Genomic DNA, 14,750 nt, shown 5'->3' on the forward strand with positions numbered 1-14,750 from the left:
AAACTGACTTCAGAAACTGAAAAGTATCAAATAACCAAAAATTGAATTTTTAACTTTAATATTAATAAAATGCTTTTATTTATATGTGTTACCTATTGATAGGTTTTAAGTCGGTGCCAAGCCTTAAACACAATAAAACTTATTATTATAAACGGCTTCCTTACTGTAATTAATAAGTAAATTTTTAGTTATTTCATACATTTCAGTTCTTGCAGTCGGTTTTTTTAAACCTAGTTTTTTTTTACTTTTTAGTGTCAGTTAATAATTATAATATGTAATCAATCTGAATGAAAACTCCTAAAAAGCCTTACACAAAAAACAATTATATAATCGAGGTAAACAAAAATTTTCATAAAAATGTTTGTACAATGAAAACTACTGGGCTAAGCTATGTAAAATTTTTATGGGACCAAATGGCATCTATTCTGCATCGAACTAAAGACTCCAAAAATTACAATAATCGTAACTAGAATTAGATTAATTAATTAGATTGTATAAAAATACGCAATTATTTTTATACTTTTTAGTGCATATTATATCTATTGTTTTGAAATAGTGTTTCTGAAGTTGGTTGTTTTTTGTTAATTTTTTTTTATTTTATGATTTTTAGTGAATTTGAAGAACAACAACTAACAATTTGGCTAAATTTGTTTAGATATACTAAATTTATCAATGCAGCAATGAACGTAAGCGCTTCGCAATTTGATTACAGACAGTAAGAAATTCTGCCACAGATCGCACCCTTACTGTAAGTCGTTAAGGAGTGACATTGAACATCATATTCGACTACGACAATTACGTAACTATGTTATGGTGACTTAAATATCCAGATACCATAAAAAAGATTCGGCCAAGTATCGTTAATATGCTCCTAAGTATTGAAGAGTTCCGTTACTTTGTCATGGATTCCGTAATCAGAACCTAACCAAACTATCTTTGAAGTATATCCTTTCCAATAAAAAAAGAATCATCGAAATCGGTTGGCGCGATATTGAGTTATTCGTAAATTTATCATCCACTTTGCTATACGTATGTATAGCAAATTTAATACTTTTATGGTTTTCTCATGGATGCCACTGTCAGATCTGGACCAAATTACAATGGGACCACACGGGAAGCATCAGCTTTCAAATAAAAAAAGAATTATCAAATTTGGTTCACCCAGTCGAAAGTTTTGAGATAACAAACATAAAAAAAACCCGACGAATTGAGAACCTCCTCCATTTTTGAAGTCGGTTAAAAATTACGTCACGTAATCGGATCATAAATCTCAGAGTAATCGGTGTACATACATAAAAAAAACCGATTGAATTGATAACCTCTTTCTTTTTGAAGTCGGTTAAAAATGGATAATTTTGTCATTCAAAAGTGTCATCGATAGACCTTACTGAAAAATTGGCCTTTGACTTTACATTTGGTGTTTCCGGGTCAGTTTGACAAGGACAGTAATTACCATCATGAAAGCCTGTTGATATCAATGATAATATATTTAAGGCCGGACAGCATTACAGCGGCACTGCGCGGCATTGCACAGCGCGGCAGAAAGCGACGAAATATTATTGCAATCATTTCGTATGGTGCATGTCGCACTAGAGCGGTGCTGCACTACAATGCACGCCGCGGCTGAGTTGCCTCCGAGAGAATATTTTGACGTGCATCGCCGCGACCACAGTGCAGCGACGCTCAGTGCGACCCAGCATCACGGCGCGTCGCTTCAGTATACATACAGTTATTATTGTTTAACTATATAGAATTTTGTCTTCGACGTTCTGAAGTGAGTGTAAATTCGAAGAGTCATTCCGAGGGCGAGGAAACAGATATGATATTCGCCTTCTCTATAGCGTGACCTTGGTATATATGAAATCTATTTCTTCATATTTCTTTTTTCTTCTATAATTCGTTATTCTTTAGCACACAACAAAGAAATAATGACCGAATTCTCGTCACTATCGCTCATCTTGTAATGTTGCTCGCACGCCAACTGGTATATGAATGCCGCGAGGTGCCGCTCACTGCAGTTGTAATGCAATAGATGACGTCCAGCGATGTGAAGCGATGCGCCGCGCAGCGTCACTCTAATGCAGTCCGACCTTTAGGGTAGTATACTGCATCCTGAATGCAGAGCAAAAGTATATAAAAAACTCTTAATTTCAGAAAAGAGTATCATTCTCTTATGGTATTTGTGTATAATATCCATCCCTTTTTGAAGAAACAAAAGTTGGAGTACAGGATTTTTGTGGTTGAGCAAAGTGGTAAGTAACTAAGTATCTAACAGTTGCGCAAACTCAATATTTTTTAATAAAATATTAACACAGTGAAAACTCTACTGTATATTTTTCTTTAAAGAATAATCTTTGTGTATTCAAAAAGTACGGAATCCAACTTTATAGAAATTTTTAATGTTGTCCGGGCAAAATGCAAAAACTACTGAACAGATTTAATTTTAATTTTGCATGAATATTGACAAGAGTTCGGGCAAAACACATGAGCTCCATATTATCACTCTACATGCAGATCTATTTTTGACACTCTCGTATAGCGTTTTTGAGCCGCCATTTACTTACATTTCTTTTGAAAAACTTGGTTATATTTTGGTAGCTACTAGGTTAAACTGGCAGATATTCCCCTAAATAAATAAAATTTTTATTACAGTTCAGTAATAATTAAGATGGATAACCATTTACTGGACAAACCTTCTACACAACGAATAAGCAACATTATCTGATATCATACAGTGATATAATGCTTTGATAAAACTCTTGTTCTGTTAAGTTAAAAATTACGAAATGAATGTTTATTAAGGCTAGTGAAAACGAGTGTTTACAAGTACTTAAATAAGTAATGAAAAATATATTCAGCAATAAAATGAGTGAATGGGGTAGTTACGTGTGGGTATTTAACAAATCAGAGTTAGGCCGTTGGAATTTCTTTCTACGCAGAAGTGACGAGGCGGTAAAGAAGTTCGTTTAATGAATATTTCACTATAAAATACTAATAGATGAAATATATTATTTATTCAGAAATAAAAAAAGGTACTAGAACAATGAACCTAAAACTAAAAACCTTAAAAAATATAATAACTAGAATTTATTATAAAAAGGAGTCCCTTTCTTTCCGGAGATACTGACAGCGTTCCATCTTTGAATAGCCAGACAGATTCTTTGTCCGAGGTAGATCCCAGCTCTTAGGTCTCCTGTGATGTCGACTAGCCTTTTTGCTATTTCCTTAAAAAGCCTTATAGCGCTAGGACCCCATGGACCAAGGGTCTCGACACCGAAATGGACAAAATCATATTCGGAGCCTAGATCCTTGTATTTGCATGATTTAGCTTTTTCAGCCGCTTCACAAGCCGCACCAGCTCTGTTGTTGGTTCCATGTAGATGGGAAGGGGCCAGCGGGTCTGAACAGGTTGCATCCCATACCAGCACCAGGCCCATCTTCTTACTATACATACATACCTTATATAATATATTTATCATACATCTTGAATGAATGTTGCTAAGCGCACAACTTGAGGACGGCTCGACCAATTCCGCTAAGTTTTCTTTTGGAACCTTCTTAACTTTAAGTAATATTAATTTATCATGAACTTATACTTTGTTTGTTCTTGACAGTTTCTGCAAATGAACTCCTCTTTCTATTAAAAATTGATTTCTATGAAGAAGAAGATTGCTTGAATCTTACTCCAATTTATCTAAATAACGTCATTGTACCCTTCAGTAAGTCGGTAAAAAAATGAGAATACACATTGATTAGACGTTATCATGGAACACACAAGTTGAGAGTGTCAGTAAATTTTTTTTTACAGCAGAAACTTACGTATACTTCGTAATTTAATTCACACCAAAATTTTGCTACTTCAATCTCATTTACTTTCTATAGAGATACTAGGAGGTATCTAAATCTTACTTCATCATCATTGTCATCGTCAACCGGAAGACGTCAACTGCTGGACAAAGGCCTCCTCCAAAGATTTCCACGACGATCTTTCCTGCGCTGCCCTCATCCAACTTATTCCGGCGATCTTGACCAGATTGTCGGTCCGTCTTGTGGGGGGCCTACCAACACTGCGTCTTCCGGTACGTGGTCGCCATTCGAAGACTTTACTGCCCCAATGGCAAATCTTACTTATCATTAACTTAATTGAGCGTTTTCATAAATTTTGCAATTGGGTTCATATTTTGGTTACGCAAATACGATGCTGATCTGAATTTCGTACAAAGCTCAATTAAACACTCATATTCTTTCTCTTCAAGATAATTTGTGTAACAGCATGTCAATATTATTATTATTATAAGTGTTTGTTTATGTATGTATATATATATCCTATATATTATTTTAATTTCTTGCCTTATGTCAAGTTATAAATAAAATCTCTTATACCTGTGATCGCTGAATAGTAATAAGGTCGGCTTATCGTGTATTGTGCTACCATAACTATTATGTACATAATATTGTAACTTTATTTTATATATTAAGAGCCACAGAACACAGAAGTGTTTAGAGCAATAAAGAATTTTCATTTATTCAAGATAACTTCGGGCTTCTAAATCCGATATTTAAGTTATTTGTACTTAACATCAACAATTTGCAGGTACCCAGTTGTACAACAGAGGGAAACTATTGAATGCTGGTTTCCAAGAGATGATGAAGCTGGGAGATTGGAACTGCGTCATCTTCCACGATCTGCTGCTACCTCTGGACGAGCGTAATCTGTACGCTTGCTCCATGTGGCCGAGGAAGATGTGTGCTTCTGTAATAGACGTATATGAGTAAGTTAAGAGATTTATAAAAAGAGATTCTTATTCTTTAGTGATATCCCTCCTTAAATATACAAATATAATTTGTAACAATATTGTGAACATTGAAAAACGGTTTTGCAGTGATATTCAAAGAGGTTGACCTCTGACCCCGAAACTAGTTAAAACTGTATCTTCGGGGTAATGTAAATTCAGTTCGGTTTTCAAGGAACTTTCTTCCACGTACAGCCAAGCTGTCGAATGAGATTAGTGTTCCATACATCTACAAACATCCTTAGTGATCATGAGTACCTAGTCCATCTGTGCATCTTCAGATAGTAACATGATGTCTCAGTGGGAACAAACTTACAAACATTTATTTTCTTATGCCATTACCATTTTTTTGATTTATTATTAAAAATGTTTGAGAAACTGAAGTGGCAGTGAACAGAGCACATAGCTGGACGAACAGATGGCCCTTGGGTCAGTAGAGTCCTCGAATGGTAGGCCCCCCACAAGATGGACCGACGATCTGGTAAAGATCGCCGGAATACGTTGTATGAGGGCAGCGTAGGACCAATCGTCGTTGAGATCTTTGGGGAAGACCTATGTCCAGCAGTGGACGTCTTCCAGCTGAGATGATGATGATTAAAAATGTTATTTAACTATATTACAGTCCAGGTGAACCTCCTCTAGCTAGTAACATATCTTCGGCAGACGTACAACACTTCATCAAAGCTAATGGATATCCGAACCACTTATGGGGTTTTTATGGTGAAGAGGAGGAATTATTTGCAAGGTATAGCAAGTTCGTTCTGTCAGGTTGTTGATTTTGACATTGTCCAATCTTTTATTTACTTTTATAAGTCACCCACGATGGTCGGACTGAAGATAATTAATCGTAAGTTTACTAGTAATAATATTGTAAAAATATTATCTAAGCAGGTTGCTCCAGTAGAAGTGATTCTAGTAGGTTCCGGAAACACATTGAACAAATTAAAACAGCTATAGATCTTGCTAGCCCTGGATTTTCTTGTCTTCTTTTAATAAAACACGTCGACACTTTGTGCATAAAATTATTATGGTAGGTAGTCTGTTAAAATCAAATTTACCATCTGACTGGCAAGAGGGTCGGCGGAATTTTTTAAGCTATGGAGTCGCGAAATAAATTAGATTAAAAAACCCTGCTTTAGAGGATCACCTAAAATATAGGTTTATATAGTTTTAATATTCATGCAGACGTTTTAAATACACATTAAACACAACGTGACATAAGTTGCAGAGAGAGCACGATACACATTTAACGCGGGTGTAGTCGAGGGTAAAAGTTAAACGTCAGTTAACTTTCTAGTTTGGATGCTAACATACTATGTCTTTTCATAATCTAAAATATAAAATTCTCATGTCGCAGTGTTTGTAGTTAAACTCCTTCGAAACGGCTTGACAGATTTTGAGTGCATATTGGTTAGGTCTGAGAATCGGACAACATTTATTTTTCATAAATAAATAAAAAAGTGTGGTCCACGCCATTTTTTTTTTAATTTTTTTGATTTATTTTAATTTGTTTGATTATGATGACGCATTAAAAAATACATACAATTTCAAATTTTCACCCATCTACGATCAACAGTTACTTTTGTATCGCGATTTTAATATCTTCAATACAACGTTTGCTGGGTCAGCTAGTATACTATATAAAAGCAATTTGATTTATAATATTTATGTAAGTACCAATCGGTCTTAAGATTTCAGCGCTCCGGATTCCCAATAAATGATTATGACGAAAATATAGGCCGGTATACATCACTACCAGGTCTGAACGACAACCGGCACAAGAGGTAAGGTATTCACCGATTCCTTACTGCCACAAACATTACAATTAACTATTGTAAGAGGGGTTTTTATTTAAACACACAACATTATTGTTATCACTGTATTTGGGCAGAGTTTCACTTAGAGATCACAATAAGTAATGAATACACTAACTTAGCACTGTGGATTAAATAAAGACCTGAATATTATGTGCTATTATAGTTAGTTATAATTATCTACTCAAAGCACGCATGAGTAAAAAAAGAAGGACTCCGTGTCATTTACATAACCGTGAGGCATCAAAACAAGCCGGTAAACGTGTAAATACATACCCCCACGAATACACTTACAATAATACAAGCCGATCCGCCGCCATTATGAGATTTGCCATCGTCTGTGACAGATCAGTTTTCGTCGCAATAAAATATTTTAAAAATGCCGTCGAGCGTTGTGAAAAAGTGTTAAAACAATACTATAAAAGTATTTGTGGATATATTATTAAAGGGAGAAAAAATTGTGTAACTGGTATACCCCGTAACCGCACAGTCGTCCGGATTTTATTGAGACGCTAAACTGATCTGTCACAGACGATGACAATTCTCATAATGGCCGCCTACCGGCCTGTAGTAGTGTAAGTGTGTGCGTGGGGCTATGTATTTACACGTTAATCGGCTTGTTTTGGTTCTAAACTGTTATGTAAGGTGACACGGAGTCCTTATTTTTTTACTAGTCCGTGATTATTCTTTATACAATGTATGTAAAGCGCACTAAAAATATTCTGACGTTAACTTACTCGTGTAAGTTAAATTAAAAGAAAAAGAAGTGATTAAGCATAAAAAAGTCAAAAGAGAAATGAGTGCAGTAGATGCATCAATCCGCATTTTACTGTAATAAGTTTATAAAGTAATATCTAAAAATAGTAATTAATTGTGTAACCATTTTGAATTATAACAAGTCAAGCAGGTAGCTAAACATAGAAATAATATATTAACCCCCTTATTCATAATGGTGCGCTAACTTTAAACAGCCGCTAAGGAGTGCTTTTTCTCATTCTGACTTAGGTCAATAGAAGAAGCTGAGTGAGAATTAGCAATGCTTTAAGTTAGCAGACTATTATGAATAACGGGGTTATTGTTTATACCTATCTATAATATATTGTATAATTTATATGCTTAAAATAGACACATAAGTATATATTTTTTCCTACATTTTAAATTACCTTCTTTGATAATGTTCAATGTCGGTATTCATTCTAAATAGTATTTTCTTCCAGCAATATGAAACCATATTGGTCAAAGTGAATCATAAAATTCTCAAAGCAACTGTAAACTATAGGTACCTACATAATATCTACTTGACACTTCCATAGCGTATATAGTATTCTACACCTATATAATATTCTACACCTATATAATATTATGTCATATGTATCAATATTATTAGATATATTAATATCAACTGCCGACCAATCACAATACACAGATAACGTTATCAATGCCTCTGGTTCACCAATAATGTTTTATCAACATGAAATACTGAAGAAAATCGATAATGCTATCGTAATTGCCGTTAAGATTGTGTAGGCGTGGCATCAAGGAGAAAATTATATACGGTGAGATAAGATTATATAATGGAGATTAAAGAAAAGGAGGACAAACGAGCGTACAGGTCACCTGGTGTTAAGCGATCACTGCCGCCCACATTCTCTTGCAATACCAGAGTAATCACAGGAGGTTTTTCTTATTTATGTATTAGGTATCGAGATTATTGTAAATTAAAAGGTTTTTTGCGATATTAAAGCTTTTTGTATGGAAAGTGAGTATGCATAGACACATAGGGGGGTTATAAATTATCGCTCGCTCGTGAAATAACAAGCACAAAAATGGCATTCCCCGATAGTGCTGCGGACATGTGCTCTGAAACTGGCGCTGCTCCTTGCCTATCTTTTCCGGCTCTCCTACTCATCAGGCCAAGTCCCAAAATTATGGAAGGCGGCCTTAGTGCACCCGGTCCCTAAGGAAGGTTTATGTTCGGATCCGTCCAACTACCGCCCTATTGCCATTACCTGAACAGTGATCGCTAGAACGTTTTCCGTCCAGTCGCTCAGCTGGTGATCTCCTGGTATATTCTCACCTATAAATGAGCGTGCAAAGCTGCAAGTTATCCCCTACACTGCTTCTTCTGCATATCAATGATATATTGCAAATTAGCAGTATTCATTGTTATGCAGACGACAGCACAGGGTAAGCTTCTTACACTGGCCGTAGTCACGCCTGCAACTATATGAGGCGCAAATTCAGCCTCACATGGAGTACTTGAGTAGAGATGACGCAGAAAGAACCCATTCTTTCTGCGTCTTCTACCGCATTTGTCAAGGGGAGGATTCCATGGCTTAAGTCCATGGGAGATTGACTCACCACTTTCTATAACGCGAGCCTTTTGCTGGCTTGTTTCCTTAGGTTGAACTTAGGTTAGAGCGACAGAAACCGTTTTTAGTTGTCAGTTAGAAATATTTGCTAAATTTTTAATGTTACAGAAATATTATTTTTTCAGATATCCAAGGCCCACAAATGCTCAACATCGTGATTTCAAAAGTCAAGGATTGAAGACACTTCAGTATTATTTGGTTTCTATTAAAATTCGACATCTTTACACTCATTTTACTATTAATATTGACCTAGATAGAGAATAATATAGAAATAAACACCATTTGTTTTTAGTTCTGATTACCTAATCAATTTCTTATTTTGACGTTCGTTCCATTCATTTGACAAATTCCAATACTTGGTTTTATTCAAAATAGTTTATGAAATCACTAATTGAAAGTCAAAAGCTCCCATCCGTTCGGAAATGTATGCCTAAGATCTGAGAAAAACGTGCACAAGAAACTCAGCGGGCTTATTCTTTTTGTTGATCAGGAAATAACACAATGGTTGATAACCTACGTATAAAAGGCATAAAAGGCATTTATTTTCTCAAAATTGATTCCTTTAGAATTCTTTTTGATGTCATTTCTTATACTACTAGATACTACTACCGCTTCGGAAACAAATGGCGCTCTGGGAGAGAAGAAGCGGCGCAAGAAACTTTCCCAGCATTCTTTTTTTTGCGCTCTTTTCAATAAAAATATACAATATTGTACAGTCATTTCTATCGCTATAAAATAATCACAATCTAGTCCCAGGCTGTCCGATCATTTAGATATTCAGCAGTGGAGTAATAGGATTTACGACAGAGCCATTTTTTTATAAAACATTTAAATTTAATTATAGATAATGCCTGAACAGTGGCTGGGACTTTATTGTATACATTTACCCTTAAAGCTATTATGTATCTTATGAAGCCTACTAGAATTAGTTACAAGCAATCCCTTATTTCTAGTGTTATAATAATGAAAATGACTATTAAAATCATTATATATATTTATGTATATCACCTATGTAACACATTGTTTTCTGATGAAACAATAAATGCGCCACTGTCCAAGGAACGGAGCGACTCCTCACGCAATTATTTAAACGATGGATATAGCTACTATATCCAATCTACATACAACGTTTCCATCCTATGATTGCAGGAAAAAAATGTTCGTTTAAGTATATTATAAATGGCTAATTTGGATCTACGTAGATCATAAATAGTCTTAGCTGTGAATGCTGTAAAAACCAGTCAGAGATTCATGGCCATAAAATGATAAAACTGTAAAATTAAATCGCTTTGTATGATTCTTGATGTCTCATAAATAAGCTTGACAGCGCAAACCTTAAAAATTATCCAATTTTAATCTATTATTATTATCTCCTATATTGCTATCTAGCAACCCTTACATAAAGGCTGTACTGTCGTCTAGGAAGCTGTCAAACGAAATGTCAATTGTCAGTTGAATATTGTGGTTTGCAGAGGAAGGTGAACGGTCGTGAGACTTGTGTAAAATTTAATTTATATTTTCGCACTTTCACTTTATCGGCAAACAATATCGTGTTATACAATATTTTCAATTTATTGAGATTACTATCGAAAGTGTTAATGTGTTTATCTGGATACATGAATTAGGCAGTGCTGTTTTTCGCAAGCTGGTTTTTTGTGCAAATTAGGAATCGTAATAAATCGGCCTGAACTATTGGAAATTCATCTACGATTTATTTAATAAGGTTAGTAAATTTTTTTCCATTTTATTTATCGTGTGACGCAAGTAAACAGCTAACGTTAACTTGTTTGTAAAGTGTTCTAATTTTAGCCTTACTTGGGGGAGAACTGTTCAATATTATTTAAAATAATAATAAAACAATTTATTCCTATTGTTGTGCAAATGAAATTCAAATTTTTGCCTTAAAGCTGAGACATACAATAACTTAATATGTGAACTGCACAGTATGTTTGCATATTTTCTATAAATTTTTTATTTTGCGTAAATGCCGATCCTGCAAGTCCTAAGTTTCCTCCTGGTATTATACAGTATTAACTGGCTTACTGTTAAAATAAGTAAATCAAAATAAAAGTTAAAGTGTATTCGACAAATTAAAATAATAAACAATTATAAAAATACATTATCTCCATAATCATTTCTAATCTGGAGCGTTGATAATGAAATAATAAATACATTTGAGCTATATGTTTTCCTTGCTCATCATTAATTAAATATGTTCTGATTCAAATAAGTTAAAATTGTTGGTAGATAAAAAAGCTGACCACAAAATTGTGACCACTACAATAATTAATTAATTACATCTCCATAATTATTTATAAATCTAATATTAGAGTGTTAAGATAATTATTTTCTAATTAATATGTTTTCCCTTCCTCACACTCGATTAAATATGTTCTGATTATAATGATAAGTTAAAAATATAGCTAGATAGTAAGACATTTTATTGCATTCCATACCATTCCATAGATTTAAAAAATAAAAATTTATAATTAGCTCTTTAGCTAATTACAGTTATAATTATACAATGTATTTTCTTATCACTTGAAGTGATCACTTCTAGACAATTATATAAGTTTAATTGGTGCAGGATTTTAAGGTGCCATATTAGCGATGGATGATTCGTGCAAAAAAATAAACGGTTGATGTACTATTGAACATTTGATACTTACACAATAATCATGGTAGGTACTAACCTACCATGATTATTTGAATAACAATTCAATGGAAGCAATATGCTATGCAGATTTAGCTCCTGATTTGTAGTTCACTGTGCAAAATTCATCTGCCTTTTTATATGGCCACCTTTTGTTATTATTATTTAGTAGTATATGTGAGAGCGGTCCTAAAAAAGGTATTACCCCAGGAGGGTACCGGCTCTGCCAGAGCTGGAGAATCCCTCCCCGAGCATTCGCGCTATATCTGCCCCTCGTTTTCTGGGGAGGGCACAGTACCACGCGTTTCACGGGACAAACTGGGCAGGAACACCACGGCACCCCACTTCATGCCGCCAAATTCCACCTTCGCACGACACGCCACAAATTAGGATATCAGCCCCACCATCTGGATGTGTGGCAGTCCTCCACAGTGCGGTTTTCAGGTGAATGAAGTGGTTTTTGTACATACAGAATGTTTTTTATGACATTATTAGGCCTGGACAATTTAGCATTTGTTAATATATAAGTTATTATAGTAAAATCATATGAAATCTAACAATGTTATATATGTATACATATTAAATTTACGATATCCGATATGTTTATTTACATTCATTTATTTTCTGTTAGTTAGTTACCTGGTGGTATTCACCCATCTGGATTAATCCGGAGATGTCCAGCCTTTTAGACTCTTGTCCGAATTTTCCCACTAGCTAATTTGTCCGGATTTTATTTTTATTTAGATGGAATATAGTAATAACCACTACTTACTATTAACTAATATCAAATAAGTCTTTTATCTTTACAAGGAACTATTTCTTAACAAGATCAACTAAAAAGTCCAGACTTTTATCAAAATATCAGGCTATTTGTCAGGACTTTTCAAATTAGTACAGAGATTGCTGATTAATGTTAAGATAATGGATGATGGAAATATTATAATTGTATTATTTTGTGAAATAAAGGATTTTTTTAATAAGCATGTCAACTAAACAGCTAAAATAAAAAATTAAGCAGGTAGGTATTATATTATCATTCTTCTATAAATAAAATTGTTTAATTTTCACTATAATACATGCAACCTTTGACACAACTTGCTCATTCCCCGGAGAGTTTCAACTTCTTATAACTTCAATCTGTAGTTATAAAACACACACTAAATAATATTTGGACTGGTGCTATCACGGTATTCCTTCACTTTAATTTTTATTTTTGATACTTGGATACTGGATAAATAATTTTTAATATGGGATGGGTCGAGCAGGATGGTAATTGATACGTCCTGCCCATTACAATGCAGTGCCGCTCAGGATTCTTGAAGAACACAAAAATTCTGAGCCACTACAATTGCGCTCGTCACCTTGAGACATAAGATGTTACCTCTCATTTGCCCAATAATTTCACTAGGTACGGCGCCTTTCAGACCGAAAAACAACACGACAGAAAAAGACGCTGTTGTGGTACCCATAATTAAGCCGGCATACTCTGCAAAGGAGCTTCCTACTAGTTACTCTTACCTATCGACTGTTCCACTCCTACTCAGAAAACTGTGGAACATAGCAACGATTTGAAAAATAATGAATTAATTAACCACACCTGAGCCTAGCCCTAAGAACACCCGAAAAAATTACTCGTATCATGCGTCATTGAAAACATTATAATTAAAAATAGGGCTGTATTTTTTTTTAATTTAGTGGCACGGGAGCTGTGTTCATTTATTTAACCTGTGTAGCCCGTATTTAAATTAAATATTTGCTCGGTATGCCTCTCGCAACATTACCTTTCCTGAATAATTATTATCCTATCTTTTGAATATGTTTGAACTGTCAGATCAAACAAGTTTTTGTCAAGCAAGTGGTCGGCTGTTGCATGACAATAGAATTATTTGAATAAATATTGGTATTGAAGGCCAAAATATTTATGATGTGTGGCCGTCTTAAGGCTTCCTTTGTACATAATATTTTACCTATTAAAAGAGTGTGTTTTGAGAAAAAAAATTGAGGAACATGTTTTAATAATCCATACAATTTACCAGTGGGAGACTCCTTTGCACAGGATGCCGGCTAGATTATGGGTACCACAACGCGCCTATTTCTGCCGTGAAGCAGTAATGTGTAAGCATTACTGTGTTTCGGTCTGAAGGGCGCCGTAGCTAGTGAAATTACTGGGCAAATGAGACTTAATATCGCCGCTCAGAGTTTTTGGGGTTTTTCAAGAATCCTGAGCGGCACTACATTGTAATGGGCAGGGCGTATCAATTACCATCAGCTGAATGTCCTGCTTGTGTCGTCCCTTATTTTCATAAAATAAAACATACTTGGCTCTATTATTTTTGTTTTTGCCCTATAGGGCAATCAGAATAATCTAAAAATAGCGATACAAAAATAGTAGAGCTATTTTCGATTCGATTTATCGATCGTAGAAGGGCGAAAATTTGAAGTTGTAAGTTGTTAAGACTCGAGAAAATTCTAGAGCGATGATTTATTATGACTTTCGAAGGAGTTTAACACACTGTTTTTGTGATTCCCGAAATTTTCAGTGCCGCCCTCGTAGTAACGGAAAAGGATTTAAAATGATTAAGAATTGTTTTGGTATTCGCTGAGCTTAGGGACGTGGGCTCGGCAAAAACTAGTCCGGAAAACATTAAATATTATGTAGTTGTTTAAGTGAGGCCATGGTTGGAACGGTTTATTCCCTTGCCTTTTGAATATTCAAATCCTGTGTGCGAGAATTACTTTGTAATGAGAATTCTTAATTATTTTTATTTTCATTTAATTTGATAAATACTATTTGTATTAAATGTATTTTAATATCTAATATATTAAATTCTCGTGTCATGGTGTTAAACATTGAACTCCTCCGAAACGGCTTGACCGATTCTCATGAAATTTGGAGTGCATATTGGGTAGGTCTGAGAATCGGACAACATCTATTTTTCATCCCCCTAAATGTTAAGGGTGGTCCACGGCATTTTTTTTTAATTTTAATGATATTTTTTTTAATTTTGTTTGATTATGATTCAGCATTAAAAATACATACAACTTCAAATTTTCACCCATCTACGATCAACAGTTACTTTTGTATCGCGATTTCAATATCGGCAATACAACGTTTGCT

General features: G+C 34.5%; 1 protein-coding gene across 2 annotated transcripts in view; it reads left to right on the forward strand.

Moving 5' to 3' along the window:
- The first annotated feature begins 10,447 nt into the window (after positions 1-10,447).
- Positions 10,448-14,750, forward strand: part of LOC126965981 (beta-1,4-N-acetylgalactosaminyltransferase bre-4) — a 102,135-nt gene continuing 97,832 nt past the window's right edge. For both annotated transcript variants that reach the window (XM_050809836.1, XM_050809837.1), the window contains exon 1: positions 10,448-10,702. The gene's annotated coding sequence lies outside the window, so the exon portion shown is untranslated. The remainder of the gene's footprint in view (positions 10,703-14,750) is intronic.

The sequence above is a fragment of the Leptidea sinapis genome, chromosome 9 (assembly GCF_905404315.1).
Source record: "Leptidea sinapis chromosome 9, ilLepSina1.1, whole genome shotgun sequence".
In the NCBI taxonomy this organism is placed as follows: Eukaryota; Metazoa; Arthropoda; class Insecta; order Lepidoptera; family Pieridae; genus Leptidea; species Leptidea sinapis.